This window comes from Coregonus clupeaformis, chromosome 11, assembly GCF_020615455.1.
Source record: "Coregonus clupeaformis isolate EN_2021a chromosome 11, ASM2061545v1, whole genome shotgun sequence".
NCBI classification, from domain to species: Eukaryota; Metazoa; Chordata; class Actinopteri; order Salmoniformes; family Salmonidae; genus Coregonus; species Coregonus clupeaformis.
Genome location: NC_059202.1, coordinates 5,113,985 through 5,133,746, shown reverse-complemented (window position 1 = coordinate 5,133,746; position 19,762 = coordinate 5,113,985). Strand labels below are relative to the sequence as shown.

The window sequence follows — 19,762 nt, the reverse complement described above, 5'->3', positions numbered from 1 at the left end:
ATCCAGGCTCTGTCGTAGCCGGCCGCGACCGGGAGACCCATGGGGCGGCGCACAGTTGTCCAGGGTGGGGGAGGGAATGGCCTGCAGGTATGTAGCTCAGTTGGTAGAGCATGGCGTTTGCAACGCCAGGGTTATGGGTTTGATTCCCACGGGGGGCCAGTATAAAAAAATAATGTATGCACTCACTAACTGTAAGTCATCTCCTTTGTCTTGATCATGTTGAGGGAGAGGTTGTTTTCCTGGCACCACATGGCCAGGTCTCTGACCTCCTCCCTATAGGCTGTCTCATTGTTGTCGGTGATCAGGCCAACCACTGTTGTGTCGTCGGCAGACTTAATGATGGTGTTGGAGTCGTGCCTGGCCATGCAGTCATGGGTGAACCGGCGGTACAGGAGGGGACTGAGCACGCACCCCTGAGGGGCCCCCGTGTTGAGGATCAGCGTAGCAGATGTGTTGTTACCTACCCTTACCACTTGGGGGCGGCCCGTCAGGAAGTCCAGGATCCAGTTGCAGAGGGAGGTGTTTTCGACAGACAAGCTGTCTTCATCAGGGTATACCCTTATTTTTCAAGTGTTTTACTCCGTTAGCCAGCACCTCGCCTAAATAGGTGTGCGTTTCTTTCGCCTCGGTATTACAGACTCAGTCAAGGACAGGTTGAAAATGTCAGTGAAGAAACTTGCCAGTTGGTCAGCACATGATCGGAGTACACGTCCTGGTAATCTGTCTGTGAATGTTGACCTGTTTAAAGGTCTTAGTCACATCGGCGACGGAGAGCGTGATCACACTGTCGTCCAGAACAGCTGATGCTCTCATGCATGCTTCAGTGTTGCTTGCCTCGAAGTGAGCATAGAAGTAATTTAGCTCGTCTGGTAGGCTTGTGTCACTGGGCAGCTTGTGGCTGTGCTTCCCTTTGTAGTCTGTAATAATTTGCAAGCCTTGCTACATCCGACGAGCGTTGGAGCTGGTGTAGTACGATTCAATCTTAGTCCTGTATTGACTCTTTGCCTGTTTGATGGTTAATCGGAGGGCATAGCAGGATTTCTTATAAGCGTCTGGTTTAGAGTCCCGCTCCTTGAAAGCGGCAGCTCTACTCTTTAGCTCAGTGCGGATGTTGCCTGTAATCCATGGCTTCTGGTTGGGGTATGTACGTACGGTCACTGTGGGGATGACGTCATCGATGCACTTATTGATGAAGCCAGTGACTGATGTGGTGTACTCCTCAATGCCATCGGAAGAATCCCGGAACATATTCAAGCCTGTGCTAGCAAAACAGTCCCTTAGCTTAGCATCTGCGTCATCTGACCACTTCTTTATTGACTGAGTCACTGGTGCTTCCTGCTTTAGTTTTTGCTTGTAAGCATGAATCAGGAGGATAGAGTTATGGTCAGATTTGCCAAATGGAGGGCAAGGGAGAGCTTTGTACGCGTCTTTGTGTGTGAAGTAAAGGTGGTCTAGAGTTTTTTTTCCCTCTGGTTGCACATTTAAAATGCTGGAAGATATGAGGTAAAACGGATTTAAGTTTCCCTGCATTAAAGTCCCAGGCCACTATGAGCGCCGCCTCTGGATGAGCGTTTTCCTGTTTGCTTATGGCCTTATACAGCTCATTGAGTGCGGCCTTGTCACGGTTTCGGCCGAGGCTGCTCCTTCTCCTTGTTCGGGCAGGCTTCGGCGGTCGTCGTCTCCGGAGTACTAGCTGCCACCGTTCTATGTTTCGATGTTTGATTGGTTTTGTCTGTTTTGTTACACCTGTTCCTTGTTAGTGTTCATTATGCGTCCTATATAGTTCTCTTGAGTTTTGTCATGTGTTGTGTGTAATTGTTCGTTGTCACGTTGTGTGCTAGTTCGTTTATGTTCTCTCTGTATTTTGTTTTAGAGAGAGTTCCGCACTTTGTGCGCCTTTGTTTTGCACTTTACCGTGTTGCGTAAAGTTCGCTTGCCTGCCTGGTTGCCTGTTGCCGTGTTTGGCTTGTTCTTTTGTCTTCACTAAAGACGTCTGTACGAAGCCTCTGTGTGTCCTGCGCATGATTCCACACCACATCTACACTCAACCCTGACAGGCCTTAGTGACAGCATCGGTTTGTGGTGGTAAATAGCTACGAAAAATAGAGATGAAAACTCTCTTGGTAAATTGTGTGGTCTACAGCTTATCATGAGATACTCTACCTCAGGCGAGCAAAACCTTGAGACTTCCTTAATATTAGATTTCGTATACACAGACCACCACGCCTTGTCTTACCGGAGGCAGCTGTTCTATTTTGCCGATGCAGCATATATCCCGCCATCTGTATGTTATCCATGTCGTCATTCATCCACGACTCGGTGAAACATAAGATAATACAGTTTTTAATGTCCCGTTGGTAGGATATCCGTGATCTTAGTTTGTCTATTTTGTTATCCAATGATTGTACGTTGTCTAATAGGACTGATGGTAGAGGGAGATTACGCACTCGCCGTCGGATCCTTACAAGGCACCCCGACCTACGTCCCCGATATCTCTTTCTCTCTCTCATGTGAATGACAGGGATTTGGGCCTTGTCAGGTGTCTGAAGAAAATCCTTTGCATCCGACTCGTTAAAGAAAACACTTCGTCCAGTACGAGGTGAGTAATCGCTGTCCTGATATCCAGAAGCTCTTTGCGGTCATAAGAGACGGTGGCAGAAACATTATGTACAAAATAAGTTACAAATAATGCGAAAAAACACACAAAATAGCACAATTGGTTAGGAACCCATAAAACGGCAGCCATCTCCTTCGGCGCCATTATGCTGATGTCAAAATTATGAACAGAGTGCCCCATGGTGGCGGTGGGGTTATGGTATGGTTAGGCAAAAGCTACGGACAACGAACACAATTTGCATTTTATCGATGGCAATTTGAATGCACAGAGATACCTTGATGAGATCCTGAGGCCCATTGTCGCGTCGTCTCCATCACCTCATGTTTCAGTATGATAATGCATGGCCCCATGACGCAAGGATCTGTACATAATTCCTGGAAGTTGAAAATGTCCCGGTTCTTCCATGGCATGCATACTCACCACACGTCACCCATTCAGGATGTTTGGGATGCTCTGGATTGACATGTTCGACAGCATGTTCCAGTTCCCACCAATGTCCAGCAACTTCACACAGCCATTTAAGAGGAGTGGGACAACATTCCACAGGCCACAATCAACAGCATGATAAACTTTGTGAAGGATATGTGTCGCGCTGCATGAGGCAAATGGTGGTTACACCAGATACTGACTGGTTTTCTGATCCATGCCCCTACCTTTTTAAAAAGTTATCTGTGACCAACAGATGCATATCTGTATTCCCAGTTATGTGAAATCCATAGATTAGAGCCTAATGAATGTATTTAAATTGACTGATTTCCTTATACACTGCTCAAAAAATAAAGGGAACACTTAAACAACACATCCTAGATCTGAATGAATGAAATAATATTATTAAATACTTTTTTCTTTACATAGTTGAATGTGCTGACAACAAAATCACACAAAAAATTATCAATGGAAATCAAATGTATCAACCCATGGAGGTCTGGATGTGGAGTCACCCTCAAAATTAAAGTGGAAAACCACACTACAGGCTGATCCAACTTTGATGCAATGTCCTTAAAACAAGTCAAAATGAGGCTCGGTAGTGTGTGTGGCCTCCACGTGCCTGTATGAACTCCCTACAACGCCTGGCCATGCTCCTGATGAGGTGGCGGATGGTCTCCTGAGGGATCTCCTCCCAGACCTGGACTAAAGCATCCGCCAACTCCTGGACAGTCTGTGGTGCAACGTGGCGTTGGTGGATGGAGCGAGACATGATGTCCCAGATGTGCTCAATTGGATTCAGGTCTAGGGAACGGGCGGGCCAGTCCATAGCATCAATGCCTTCCTCTTGCAGGAACTGCTGACACACTCCAGCCACATGAGGTCTAGCATTGTCTTGCATTAGGAGGAACCCAGGGCCAACCGCACCAGCATATGGTCTCACAAGGGGTCTGAGGATCTCATCTCGGTACCTAATGGCAGTCAGGCTACCTCTGGCGAGCACATGGAGGGCTGTGCGGCCCCCCCAAAGAAATGCCACCCCACACCATGACTGACCCACTGCCAAACCGGTCATGCTGGAGGATGTTGCAGGCAGCAGAACGTTCTCCACGGCGTCTCCAGACTCTGTCACGTCTGTCACATGTGCTCAGTGTGAACCTGCTTTCATCTGTGAAGAGCACAGGGCGCCAGTGGTGAATTTGCCAATCTTGGTGTTCTCTGGCAAATGTCAAACGTCCTGCACGGTGTTGGGCTGTAAGCACAACCCCCACCTGTGGACGTCGGCCCTCATACCACCCTCATGGAGTCTGTTTCTGACCGTTTGAGCAGACACATGCACATTTGTGGCCTGCTGGAGGTCATTTTGCAGGGCTCTGGCAGTGCTCCTCCTGGTCCTCCTTGCACAAAGGCGGAGGTAGCGGTCCTGCTGCTGGGTTGTTGCCCTCCTACGACCTCCTCCACGTCTCCTGATGTACTGGCCTGTCTCCTGGTAGTGCCTCCATGCTCTGGACACTACGCTGACAGACACAGCAAACCTTCTTGCCACAGTTCGCATTGATGTGCCATCCTGGATGAGCTGCACTACCTGAGCCACTTGTGTGGGTTGTAGACTCCGTCTCATGCTACCACTAGAGTGAAAGCACCGCCAGCATTCAAAAGTGACCAAAACATCAGCCAGGAAGCATAGGAACTGAGAAGTGGTCTGTGGTCACCACCTGCAGAACCACTTCTTTATTGGGGGTGTCTTGCTAATTGCCTATAATTTCCACCTGTTGTCTATTCCATTTGCACAACAGCATGTGAAATGTATTGTCAATCAGTGTTGCTTCCTAAGTGGACAGTTTGATTTCACAGAAGTGTGATTGACTTGGAGTTACATTGTGTTGTTTAAGTGTTCCCTTAATTTTTTGAGCAGTGTATGAACTGTAACTCAGTCAAATCTTAGAAATTGTTGCATGTTGCGTTTATATTTTTGTTCAGTGTACAGTCGTGGTCAAAAGTTTTGAGAATGACACAAATACTAATTTTCACAAAGTCTGCTGCCTCAGTTTTGATGATGGCAATTTGCATTTACTCCAGAATGTCATGAAGAGTGATCAGATGAATTGCAATTAATTGCAAAGTCCCTCTTTGCCATGAAAATGAACTTAATTCCAAAAAAACTTTTCCACTGCATTTCAGCCCTGCCACAAAAGGACCAGCTGCCATTGTGTCAGTGATTCTCTCGTTAACACAGGTGAATGTTGACGAGGACAAGGCTGGAGATCACTCTGTCATGCTGATTGAGTTAGAATAACAGACTGGAAGCTTTAAAAGGAGGGTGGTGCTTGAAATCATTGTTCCTCCTCTGTTAATCATGGTTACCTGCAAGGAAACACGTGCAGTCATCATTGCTTTGCACAAAAATGGCTTCACAGGCAAATCAACCATTTATCGGATCATCAAGAACTTCAAGGAGAGAGGTTCAATTGTTGTGAAGAAGGCGTCAGGGCGCCCAAGAAAATCCAGCAAGTGCCAGGACTGTCTCCTAAAGTTGATTCAGCTGCGGGATCGGGGCACCACCAGCGCAGCGCTTGCTCAGGAATGGCAGCAGGCAGGTGTGAGTGCATCTGCATGCACAGTGAGGCGAAGACTTTTGGAGGTTGGCCTGGTGTCAAGAAGGGCAGCAAAGAAGCCACTTCTCTCCAGGAAAAACATCAGGGACAGACTGATATTCTGCAAAAGGTACAGGGATTGGACTGCTGAGGACTGGGGTGAAGTCATTTTCTCTGATGAATCCCCTTTCCGATCGCTTGGGGCATCCGGAAAACACCTTGTACGGAGAAGAGAAGGTGAGCGCTACCATCAGTCCTGTGTCATGCCAACAGTAAAGCATCCTGAGACCACTCATGTGTGGGGTTGCTTCACAGCCAAGGGTGTGGGCTCACTCACAATTTGCCTAAGAACACAGCCATGAATAAAGAATGGTACCAACACATCCTCCGAGAGCAACTACTCCCAACCATCCAAGAACAGTTTGGTGACGACCAATGCCTTTTCCAGCATGATGGAGCACCTTGCCATAAGGCAAAAGTGATAACTAAGTGGCTCGGGGAACAAAACATTTTGGGTCCATGGCCAGGATTCTCCCCAAACCTTAATCCCATTGAGAACTTGTGGTCGATCCTCAAGAGGCGGGTGGACAAACAAAAACCCACAAATTCTGACAAACTCCAAGCATTGATTATGCAAGAATGGGTTGCCATCAGTCAGGATGTGGCCCAGAAGTTAATTGACAGCATGCCAGGGCGGATTGCAGAGGTCTTGAAAAAAAAGGGTCAACACTGCAAATATTGACTCTTTGCATAAACTTAATGTAATTGTCAATAAAAGCCTTTGACACTTATGGAATGCTTGTAATTATACTTCAGTATACCATAGTAACATCTGACAAAAATATCTCATAACACTGAAGCAGCAAACTTTTGACCATGACTGTATATAACGTTTATCTTTTTAAATTCTGTTTCTGTGGAGCCCATGAAGGCTGCTCCTCAGAGGGGTGAATGGCCGGCACACTGCATGACTGACCCGGCTCCAGCATTCTCTGAATATAATTACAGCGTTAACAACGTGAGGCATCCCCCTCGCTGGACCACACTGCACCAAACACCACAGGAAGGGCCCTTACTTGCTGACAAACACTTTTAAAATATCCCCATCGCTAAGGCTAGCTCGCAGGGGGCACACTTACTAGACGCAGCAGCCATTCTGGCTCTCTTTGGATTTACTGTATTTAATCATTGTTACTTAATCAGTCTCCCTTCCTGATTGTTTAATATTAAACACCTGAATGTTTAATGTTAAATATGAAGAACATTTGTTTCCTTTTAATATGCCACCACTGGTGTTCATCCTTAGTGTGTAGGCTTTGTGAATGGATTGCAGATGGAGTAATTATAACACGTTTTGGCAAAGACTAGCTCAGTCTGCTAAATTAAATCAGATGTAATGTAAAACGCTTTCAGAGTCGTTATTAATACATCCAAGTGTGCAGTGTTTAAGCTTTGTCATCTGTTGAATACTTTATGAAAGGGTACAAAGGTCAGAAAATGAAAGAAAATGCCTTGAGGTGATTTTTTCCTTTTCTTTGTCGGCACACTTGATATTCTTTGAGTGTCGTGTAAGATCTCTTATCCTTTGATAATCCTCGAGATCTGACATCAAAGATGGTATTATCTCTCAAAGAAGTGAGATTCTGTCTCTATCCCCGTGCTTGTACATGGGCGCCTTAAAGGGACAGTTCACTTTTTTAAAGTTAAGCTTTTGTACCATTTTCCCCAGGATGATGAAAATACTAGCCAGGAGATTCTGGACATTGCTAAAGAACCAGCTAACCCAATTAAAAACGGTTTGGAAGAAACAACTCTGGGGAGGTCGAAAATAAGCTAAAACTTCCAAAAAGTGAACTATCCCTTTAAGGTTTCACAGGAGAACAGGAAAACAAAAGCATTGGCGTGTGAAGTCTGGTTTCCCAGAATGAAGGAAACACTTGGATCAGGAGGAGATTACATTTGAGGAGGAAAGAAAAATACCAGTTGCCAGTTCATTGCCATCTTTAACTTATGTTCCACTAGCTTATGGTTTGGGAGCCACAACAAAAATGAAAACTAATGACATGTTGACTTTACGTTCGGTTTTAAATAGAAAAAAAGAAGAAAAATTGTTCTATTAAAAATGCCACGTCCTCAGTTATCGTTTCTCTTTATTCCCTCCCTCCCTCTCTCCTGCGCCCTCCACTCGTCAATGGGAACTGAGTGGGACTGGAGGACTGGGGCTGGAAGCAGAGCACCCAGGCCCTGACTGTAGTCTGCTTTGTAATTGAATGAGTGCAGCGTGCGCTGTGGTTGGTGGGCCGGCAGCGTGAGCTGTGGTTGGGGGACCGGGCCCAGCGGCAGGCATGGGAATACATAACAGCTTTTAGAGAAAAAGCCCACAAGAAAGAGAGTGAGAGAGAGGCTGAGCAGCAGAATGGAGAAAGATGCCGCTCAGACTCTGAACTGCAGGGCCTAATGCAACATGAGCTCATGGATTGGACTGGAGGCTCTCGGTCAACTCAATGTCAACCTGCACTCTTTCCACTTAGACACCAACTGACTCATTCTAACCTCAGGTCCGACAGATTTGGCATGCTCATTACCAAAAAAGCCATAAGTATCTAGTCATTCGTCGTGCTATCACAACATCTCTGCTCAATAGATGACTTATCAAGTCTAGAATCTTGAGTGTTTAAATACACTCATAAGACATTTGGTCCATTTGATCATGGGACAACTATGGTACTGTATGTCCAAAGACCCAAAGTAGACTGCAGTTGGCGGTGCTAAGTACTATGACATGCACAGTAAATGTAGTGTCTGTTCTGACTGTCAACTTCAATTATTAAATTCACTCCTAAAAGGGATACTATGTCCATCACACGTGCATTGCATCTTGTACTGCTTTCCACTGCTTTATTTCCATGTGTTTGTGGTTGCATAATATGGTAACAATTGCCATCTGCCTTTTTAGAGGTGTTTTGTTAAAGGTGAATACACACACAAACAGATGCGCAGCAGACACAATCACATGCACAGGCAGAGGAGCAGTTGACGTTTTCCTTGAGTTGTGTGTTTCAGGCTTATTACTGTTGTTTACTGGGGTCTCCCAGTCCTTTCATGGCCCCTGAATGACATTCCCCACTCTGCTGCTAACTCTCTCATTCACAAAATACACATCCTACCTTCACATTAGACTCCATTCTGGCTTCTACAAAACATCTACCCAAAAAGAACCCTTCACCGTGTGCCTGTTCTTTACAGTAGCTGTGTCTGTATGTGGTTTGTACTGTAAAATGTCCCCATTCATGTTGTATTTCATCAAAAGAGTCAGCTTGTAATTCAGCCCCTGTTTTTTTCTCTTTTGTTTGACAGGCCGTCCCATTACAACCAGGGGTCCCACTGCTTCTGTTCTGTTTGCCTCCACCACATCTAAGCCGGTAAGACATGACATCACCTTGTATCCCTTTACGCTCATACCCATACATAACCAGTCAAAAGTTTGGACACACCTATTCATTCCAGGGATTTTCTTTATTTTTACTATTTTATACATTGTAGAATAATAGTGAAGAGGTCAATACTATGAAATAACACATATGGAATCATGTAGTAACCAAAAAAGTGTTAAGCAAATATATTTTATATTTGAGATTCTTCAAATAGCCACCCTTTGCCTTGGTGACAGCTTTGCACACTCTTGGCATTATCTCAACCAGCTTCATGAGGTAGTCACCTGGAATGCATTTCATTTAACAGGTGTGCCTTCTTAAAAGTTAATTTGTGGAATTTATTTCCTTCTTAATGCGTTTGAGCCAATCAGTTGTGTTGTGAAAAGGTAGGGGGGTATACAGAAGATAGACCTATTTGGTAAAAGACCAAGTCCATATTATGGCAAGAATAGCTCAAATAAGCAGAGAGAAACGACAGTCCATCATTACTTTAAGACATGAAGGTCAGTCAATCCGGAAAATGTAAAGAACTTTGAAAGTTTCTTCAAGTGCAGTCGCAAAAACCATCAAGCGCTATGATGAAATGTAGAAAATAGTAAAAATAAAGAAAAACCCTGGTGTGTCCAAACTTTAGACTGGTACTGTACATCAAAAGAAAGAGAAGAAAGATAACTTTATTTTAATGGGTTCATTTTTTGTGAAGTAATCATTTAATACAGTTGAAATGTTTACATATTAGATGACCTGAAATGAAAACAACTTCCGAAAATGAACACTTAGATTATAGTGATATTATGTCTGGCCTTAATGGCCATATACTCTTATTAGCTCCACCTGGCACAGCCAGAAGAGGACTGGCCACCCCTCAGAGCCTGGTTCCTCTCTAGGTTTCTTCCTAGGTTCCTGCCTTTCTAGGGAGTTTTTCCTAGCCACCGTGCTTCTACATCTGCATTGCTTGCTGTTTGGGGTTTTAGGCTGGGTTTCTGTATAGCACTTTCAGACATCTACTGATGTAAAAAGGGCTTCATATATAAATTTGATTTGATATCGCAAACAATTTAAAGTATGTATAGATAGGTGTAATCGAGAGCCAAGCGTGTTGATTTTTATTTGAGGGTATCCTGCTATTGACACACTTGAATTATTCAACAGAATGTGGCAACAACAGTAATTAATGAGGCAGTCTAGACACCACAGGTGAGTGCAGGTAGGCCTAGACAGAGCAAGTTTTTGGTGGTTGCAGCCCTGTTGTACCCCTTTATGTTAATGTAGTCATATATGCAAATATACCCATTTTATTTATGCAAATTAAGCACCTTTTCTTTATTTTAGCACAAAATACTTAAAAAATACCTGATTCCATTAGGAAAATGTATATACAGTGGGGGAAAAAAGTATTTAGTCAGCCACCAATTGTGCAAGTTCTCCCACTTAAAAAGATGAGAGAGGCCTGTAATTTCCATCATAGGTACACGTCAACTATGACAGACAAAATGAGAAGAAAAAAAATCCAGAAAATCACATTGTAGGATTTTTTATGCATTTATTTGCAAATTATGGTGGAAAATAAGTATTTGGTCAATAACAAAAGTTTCTCAATACTTTGTTATATACCCTTTGTTGGCAATGAGACAGGTCAAACGTTTTCTGTAAGTCTTCACAAGGTTTTCACACACTGTTGCTGGTATTTTGGCCCATTCCTCCATGCAGATCTCCTCTAGAGCAGTGATGTTTTGGGCCTGTCGCTGGGCAACACAGACTTTCAACTCCCTCCAAAGATTTTCTATGGGGTTGAGATCTGGAGACTGGCTAGGCCACTCCAGGACCTTGAAATGCTTCTTACGAAGCCACTCCTTCGTTGCCCGGGCGGTGTGTTTGGGATCATTGTCATGCTGAAAGACCCAGCCACGTTTCATCTTCAATGCCCTTGCTGATGGAAGGAGGTTTTCACTCAAAATCTCACGATACATGGGCCCATTCATTCTTTCCTTTACACGGATCAGTCGTCCTGGTCCCTTTACAGAAAAACAGCCCCAAAGCATGATGTTTCCACCCTCATGCTTCACAGTAGGTATGGTGTTCTTTGGATGCAACTCAGCATTCTTTGTCCTCCAAACACGACGAGTTGAGTTTTTACCAAAAAGTTATATTTTGGTTTCATCTGACCATATGACATTCTCCCAATCCTCTTCTGGATCATCCAAATGCACTCTAGCAATCTTCAGACGGGCCTGGACATGTACTGGCTTAAGCAGGGGGACACATCTTGCACTGCAGGATTTGAGTCCCTGGCGCCGTAGTGTGTTACTGATGGTAGGCTTTGTTACTTTGGTCCCAGCTCTCTGCAGGTCATTCACTAGGTCCCCCGTGTGGTTCTGGGATTTTGCTCACCGTTCTTGTGATCATTTTGACCCCACGGGGTGAGATCTTGCGTGGAGCCCCAGATCGAGTGGTTTATCAGTGGTCTTGTATGTCTTCCATTTCCTAATAATTGCTCCCACAGTTGATTTCTTCAAACCAAGCTGCTTACCTATTGCAGATTCAGTCTTCCCAGCCTGGTGCAGGTCTACAATTTTGTTTCTGGTGTCCTTTGACAGCTCTTTGGTCTTGGCCATAGTGGAGTTTGGAGTGTGACTGTTTGAGGTTGTGGACAGGTGTCTTTTATACTGATAACAAGTTCAAACAGGTGCCAATAATACAGGTAACGAGTGGAGGACAGAGGAGCCTCTTAAAGAAGAAGTTACAGGTCTGTGAGAGCCAGAAATCTTGCTTGTTTGTAGGTGACCAAATACTTATTTTCCACCATAATTTGCAAATAAATTCATAAAAAATCCTACAATGTGATTTTCTGGAGAGAAAAAATTCTCAATTTGTCTGTCATAGTTGACGTGTACCTATGATGAAAATTACAGGCCTCTCTCATCTTTTTAAGTGGGAGAACTTGCACAATTGGTGGCTGACTAAATACTTTTTTTCCCCACTGTAAGTGCATTCTAAGATTTTTATTTATTTATTTTTATATTTATTTATTTATTATAATAAATTGAATACCTGAATTCACACCAAAATCCCTGAACGTTCATTATTTGTCAGTCAATATGTGATGGATTTTTTAAAAGTTTGGAGTATTTATATCCATTGTCCAACTGTTGCGTTTATTAGAATTGTTTTTAAAATATAAAAAATGTTTGATGACTGTTGCTACTTTCTATACACACCAAAATTATGACCTGTTTCTCTGATGCCCACCTGACCCAGATTGCGATTTATCATGGACCATTTCTGGATTGTGTAAACAACAACTGTAATTGTGTGATGGCGGGGATTCAGGTTTGTGATCCAACCAAAATAACTACAAGTGTGCTTGCTGTAGTTCCTCAACGGCACAGCTAAGAGAGCTAAAAGGAAAAAAACACCTTATAGTTGAAGACTCTTCTTGTTTGCATTGAAATTACTTAGGAACTATGCACACTTTGCAGAGGTATGTACTTTTTTGTCTTATGTTGCACCTACCCCACATTTTCCAGGAATATTCTTATCATGTTACTGAATGTATCCTGAGTATTTTCTGATTTTGTCATCAACAAATGTGGCAAAAAGTACAGTAAATGTAAAATGCACATAAAATCAAGTGTAATGTTTGGATTCAGTCTTGGTCTAATAATTTTTCCATAATCTCCAAACTGTTCCCTTTCAATTGCTACCATGGCTATGCATTTAATATTTATTCTGTAAGAAACATTTCAATGTAGCCTTATCCATATAGGCCAATTCCCATAAGTGTAAAGGGTTAAATTACTTACTTTCTTCCAGTCTTATGATGGCCTATTTATGTGTACCCCATGAAACATGAATAATTGTGAAGTATTTGTTAGTATGTACCAATCACACTTTAATAATTGTGAAGAATCTGTTAGTTGTGTAAGCTTTTTAAGGGATTTCAGTATTTAGGTCATTTCATTGAAAAATGATGACGACATTAATCAAATTATCAGTTTCATGATTTTGTTTTCAACATCCTCCATGAGCAAGATACCACTGGGCTTCCCCAAAGACGGAAACCATAAGATCCCACTGGGCAAAAACTAGTTTAATCAACATTGTTTTCACATCATTTCAACCCCCCCAAAAAAAAACAATGTGATGACGTTGAATCAACATTGAAAAACTGATTGGATATGCAAAAAGTAATCCACGTACAGGAATGTTAAAAAAAAATTTGACCCAAAGTTGAACCTAAATCCAATGACATGGTGCATTTTTTTTTTGATTTCACGTTAAGTTCACGTTATTTGAACAACTAGACGTTGAACTGACGTCTGTGCCCAATGGGATCAGATTTATGGCTTATTAATCTGGTCAGGGTTTATGGATCCTCCTGTGTTTCATGATTCATAATGTCATTATGTGTGGAAAATACCATCCTGATTTGATTCCCCTACTGCTTTAGGACATTTTATGCCCTCTCTATTAGGAGGGAAAACCCTTTGGGGTATTTTGGGTAGTTTATTTTAAAGGCTCATAATGGGCCTACCAGGAAGTACACTCCTGGGGCTAAATTAGAGGCTACCCAGAGAGGGTGGCTCACTGCTGGTACGGGGCCTGCTTCCTTTCTGGCTGTCTCCAAGGCCCTGGGTCAGTGGCAACAGGAAAGAACCCCCTACCCCTATAGTCGGCTGTGAGTTTTCCCAATTTCCCCAGCATCACAGGGCCAAGGCCTAACCCCCAGGCAACTGTGTGCTCCAGGAAAGTGTTCTGTTCTGTTCCAGCCCCGGCCCTGTCTCAGTGGTGTAGTAATGAATACTGCCCCAAGAGGACAGCAGGCACACATGGAAACACACTGGGAAGCCCCGGCGGGGTCCTAAATGTATCAAATGGCAGCAGAAACAATTTGTGGAATGCACTCAATGCCTTCAACCTGCTAAGCCCCCAAAATAGGAAGTTCATAAAGATTACATGTAATAAGTTACATTTGGGGAATCTTTGGAGGCTCTAGCATCAAGGCTTCCTCTCCAGTCTTAATTCATGTCAGATCTAAGCCTGAATTAGCCGCTCTGACATGAATAAGAGAGAACTCGAGGTTCAGGAGCTCCAATTAAAACTAGGTACACCAGGTGCTAGGACAGACTGTGAAACCAGGGTGCAGAGCAGAAGAATAATTACATCTGGGTCTTGCTGACCAAGAGCGAAGTGCCCTGTCAGCAATTACCAACAATAAGTCTCTCCAGCTCCTACAAACTTTGGCCCAGAGAAGCCCAGTGTTTTCATTAACTGAGCTGTGAACCCACGCTTGGTATTTTACATTTACATCATTTAGCAGACGCTCTTATCCAGAGCTACTTACACATTGGTGCATTCAACTTATGATAGCCAGTGGGAAAACCACTTTTTTTCTCTCTTTAAAAGAAAAATGTTGTCTTTTTTTAGGATTATTTTATTTCTTTTTTATGGGGGGGAGGTGGGGTAGAAGGATTACTTTTATACTATTCCAGGTATTCCTTATGCCGGTCAGGCTGGCTGGTCTGAGAGTGTCTGTGTACTGCCCAGTGCCCAGTATAGCAGTGACCTCTGGCAGGTAGTTTCCATGCTGCAGTGTTCTCTATTGGGAACTCAGTAGCGTAGCAACATCTGCTACTTTCGTTAGCCCAGTGAAAAGGGGGTCACCCAGGGAGATGGCCATTTCTGGGGGGAAATTGCAGAGGGAAAATAAAATAAAAGCCAAGCGTTGTCACCATAAATCCCCACAAGGAGGTAGAGCTGTGCATGCTGCCTTTTGACTGAGCCCCTTTTTTCATACTTTTTAAATTGTGCTTTTTATATTGTGCTCTGCCCACCACCACTCCCTCCACTCTGGAGGTGTTTGAGGAAGAATGATAATGGACTTATCTAACATCTTTCAATTCTATTCTGCTTCTTTGCATATCCTCTCCTCCTCGTGAGCCCTTATTAAAAGTATTTGATTAACAAGCACGTGAAATTCACTGTGTAGCTACTATAGCGTATCGCTGTCATAGATGCATGTAACACTATGGTTGCAGTGTCAGCAATTGCTGTCAAGAGGTAACCAACTGTAACTTGTTCATATGTGTGGGTGTTTCTTTGGTATGTGTGAAGGTGCATGATATGCAGGTGATGTTTTGTGTGTGCTGTCTCTTCATGGTGTGGGAGCTGCTCCTCCATTAGCTATGTTTGTTACTGTGCTGGCTAGGACTTTCTTTGAACACAGTGTGAGACTACAGACATACAGCACTGGCCAGGTTTCATGCGGAGTTAACAGCCATGAAGAAATGAACAAGATAAAATAACAATAACGTTTAGGATTCCTTTGAGCTGGGATGGGGCTAAGGTGGCTAAGTCAGCAGCCACACAAAGAAGAAGGCATGGATTTCCAATGCTCCAAGGATGCTGTCAATACTGTAGAAGTAGTTATTGTCCAATGGATGCACAACACAGGAGAGTTTATGTTGTGGCAAACATGAAGTGGAATTTTAGATTTGGGTATAGCCTGAAGTCTGACTTTTGTTTGATAAACACTCTCTAAAAGCTCAGACACTGGATTGTCAAACGTTTGCCTGCCGACAGTTCTTAGCACCTCTGAACGCGTAAAACACCTTGGAAGTCGTCAGCCACTAAACCTTGTTAAAATACTCCAAACCAGAAGGTGGCAGTAGCGTTGTTTGGCAATGCATATCCGTGCGTATTGCTTATGGTCTAGATTCCAAGCTTCTGCGCTAATGTTGCTATTTTGTAGAAAGCTGGGGTTGATACTAGCCAGATGGCCACAGCTGAATAACTACATGTTTTATTTTATTTAACCTTTATTTAACTAGGCGAGTCAGTTAAAACAAATTCTTATTTACAATGACTGCCTACCAAAAGGCAAAAGGCCTCCTGTGGGGACGGGGGCTAGAATGTAAAAAATTTATATATATAAATATAGGACCAAACACACATCACAACAAGAGAGACAACACTACATAAAGAGAGACCTAAGACAACAACATAGCATGGCAGCAACACACGACAAAACAGCAAGGTAGCAACCCAACAGGAAAACAACATGGTAGCAAAGATGACATAGCAAGATGACGAAGAAACAATTTAATTCAATCTCCATAATTCCACACTGCCAGTGCCAGCCCATAGCCAAATGTTTAGCTAGATAGTTATCGTTAGCATATTCGATAGCTAGCAAAACATAGCTAGCTAGCTAAGGACACTGCACTCGGCAGCTAACACAGGCAGCGGTTTGATGGAAACTAGCTAATCCATTGTGATTTAATTATAACGTCAATACTAGGTACAGTGGTTAGCTAGCTTGGAGGAAGTATTTCGTGTTGTGTGCATTGTGTCTGTGCACCTAGCTAGCTACCATCCCATAGCCTACATTGCATATGAAGTGTGACTGGCTCATCTGTGGATGTACGGAGAAATGCCCTTTTTTTGTTGGCTCCCCCACGTGGGAGTTTGTGCTCTCTGATTGGCTCAAAGTCAAGTTGTTGGCCAGTGGCCACTGACAAGCATTGCGTAGGTTTGTCGCTACCGGGTCGACACATAGCAGGTACCGCTTTTGATCTAGCAAGAGAAGGAATGGCCTCCCACTGTGATAAGTACCTATTGGCAGTGTATCGGCAATGAGATTCTCGGTTTGTTTCATGTTCAAGGTTATAATCTTAGTCTAACTGTTATTTTCACACAGCACACCCCGTTGTTGAATTGTTATTGTCATGCTAGATACCCACTTATCTCTCAAGTCTTTGTATGCCCAATGCCGTCTCTGTCCTGACACAACCCTTTGCATTGCACATGTTACAGCAGCGACACATTCTGCGATACATATTATGTGGGATGCATATTCTGTGGTAAATGCTGAGAGGGCTGCCAAGACTAAGAGCACAGGTGCAGGTGAAGTGAGGGTGTATGAAGACAGAGTTGTGTGGCTGCATCAGCAGTAGGGTGTCCTATTTCACAGGCTCAGTTATGTGTTTTATGTTAAAACATCAAGGCCTTTCGGTGTGATGTGGTGGCTGGGATAGAACAGAACAGAACAGAGCACAGTGTGAGGGTCAACAGGTTCAGGAATTATGTTGGCTCTTGACCAACAGGTAATGCTCAAATGGGTTACTGACATGAAATTTGAAGACAGGGAGTGTTTGTGTTTTCTACTATGTTAACCTTACTGTGTCTAATCAATGTGCATACTGTGTATTCAACCAGACATCCCTATTGATATTATACTGCCAAATACTGTATTGACCTCCCATTTATAAAGTATGCATTAGAAATTCATTTTGAAAGTGCCCTTGAAGTTACAGTGCCTTCAGAAAGTACACCACTTTACTTTTTCCAAATGTTGTTGTGTTACAGCTTGAATTTAAAATGGATTAAATTGAGATTTTGTGCCACTGGCTTACACACAATACCCGATAATGTCAAAGTGTAATGATTTTTAGATTAATATTTTTTAAACAAATGAATTAAAAATAAAAAGCTGAAATGTCTTCAATCAATAACTATTCAACCCCATTGTTATGGCAAGCCTCAATAAGTTCAGGAGTAAACATTTGCTTAACAAGTCACATAATAAGTTGCATGGACTCACTATGTGCAATAATAGGGTTTAACATGATTTTTAAATGACTACCTCATCTCTGTACCCCACATATACAATTATTTGTCAGGTCCATCAGTCGAGCAGTGAAATTCAAACACAGATTAAACGACAAAGACCAGCGAGGTTTTCCAATGCCTCGCAAAAAGGGCACCTATTGGTAGATGGGTATAAATAAATACAATCTGACATTGAATATCACTTTGAGCATGGTGAAGTTATTAATTACACTTTGGATGGTGTATCAATACACCTAGCCACTACAAAGATACAGGTGTCCTTCTTAACTCAGTTGCTGGCGAGGAAGAAAACCACTCAGGGATTTCACCATGAGGCCAATGGTGACTTTAAAACAGTTACAGAGTTTAATGGCTGTGATAGGAGAAAACTGAGGATGGATCAACAATGTAGTAGTTACTCCACAATACTAACCTCAATGACAGAGTGAAAAGAAAGAAGCCTGTACAGAATTAAAAAATATTCCGTAACATGCATCCTGCTTGCAATAAAGCACTAAAGTAAAACTACAAAAAATGTGGCAAAGAAATTATCTTTATGTCCTGAAACAAAGAGGTATGTTTGGGGCAAATCCAACACAACACCGCTCTTCATATTTTCAAGAATGGTGGAGGCTACATCATGTTATGGGTATGCTTGTCATCAGCAAGGACTAGGGAGTTTTTTAGGATAAAAATAAACGGAATAGAACTAAGCACAGGCAAAATCCTAGAGGAAAACCTGGTTCAGTCTGCATTCCAACAGACACTGGGAGACAAATGCACCTTTCAGCAGGACAATAACCTAAAACACAAGGCCAACTATACACTGGAGTTGCTTATCAAGGTGACATTGAATGTTCCTGAGTGGCCTAGTTACAGTTTTGACTGAAATCGGCTTGAAAATCTATGGCAAGACTTGAAAATGGCTGTCTAGCAATTATCAACAACCAACTTTACAGAGCTTGAAGAATTTCCAAAATAATATTGTGCAAATATTGTACAATCCAGGTGTGCAAAGCTCTTAGAGACTTACCCAGAAAGACTCACAGCTGTAATCACTGCCAAAGGTGATTCTAACATGTATTGACTCAGGGGTTGAATACTTATGTAAATGTGATATTTCTGTAAATGTGCAAAAATTTCTAAAAACATGTTTTCACTTTGCCATTATGGGGTATTTTGTGTAGATGGGTGAGAAAAAAAAGATATTTAATCCATTTTGAATTATGTCTGTAACACAACAAAATGTGGAATAAGTCAAGTGGTATGAATACTTTCTGAAGGCACTGTAATTGGGACATGGAACAATGCAGCACACAACAGCAGATAAGGTTCTGCCTGTGCAAGAGTTTAACTATTGTCGACCCTCTGACATTTGAGAAAATTGCTCATACTTGTTGAGCCGATCTTGTACTAGACTGTCCTCAAAATACCAATGTACTGTAATTGGTGGTATGCCCCTCAGTCTCTGTAGTTATCCTGTTATTGGCTGGTGAACTTAACCCCGTGGTTCATGATTGTTAGTGGTTGCAACAGGAGATACAAAGCCTAAATGCGAAAGAGAATTTGATGTTGTGTTGTGTTATTTATTGTTTACATATTATTTTCATGAGGATCCAGCACTCATTAGTAAAAATAAGAAGTGAGTATGTTATTTGCCATTTTAAATTGTATTATCCATCTTTACACCACTGTGTATTGGACTGCAAGATGTGAAATTGAGGTTGAAATTGAAATGTGAAATTTTGTTGCCTATAATTTAGAGCAGCAATGTGAAGAAGATGAATACACCATCTTTTCACTTTCTTTTATTAGACCCGTGCATCACTAGTTTAGGGACAATGCAACTTAAAAAGTAGGCCAATCACTACAACTTTCTATTCCATCCCATCACTGGCATATTGCCAAAAGCTCATGATAGGGGAAATCTGATATGAGTTTTAATTTCATATCTTCATGCACGACAGCCCCGATAGGCAAATAGAAGGGACACAGTTGAGCAGGTATTAATCTCTGCTACTTTTCCTTACTAATTTAGATTTGATCAAGACGGCTGATTATTTTGCCTCTCCTCTGCAGTG

General features: G+C 42.6%; 1 protein-coding gene across 1 annotated transcript in view; it reads left to right on the top strand.

Moving 5' to 3' along the window:
• The window catches only part of tspan9a (tetraspanin 9a), a 344,343-nt gene that overhangs the window by 29,291 nt on the left and 295,290 nt on the right, over positions 1-19,762 (top strand). The window contains exon 2 of the mRNA XM_041890597.2: positions 8,995-9,059. The gene's annotated coding sequence lies outside the window, so the exon portion shown is untranslated. The remainder of the gene's footprint in view (positions 1-8,994; positions 9,060-19,762) is intronic.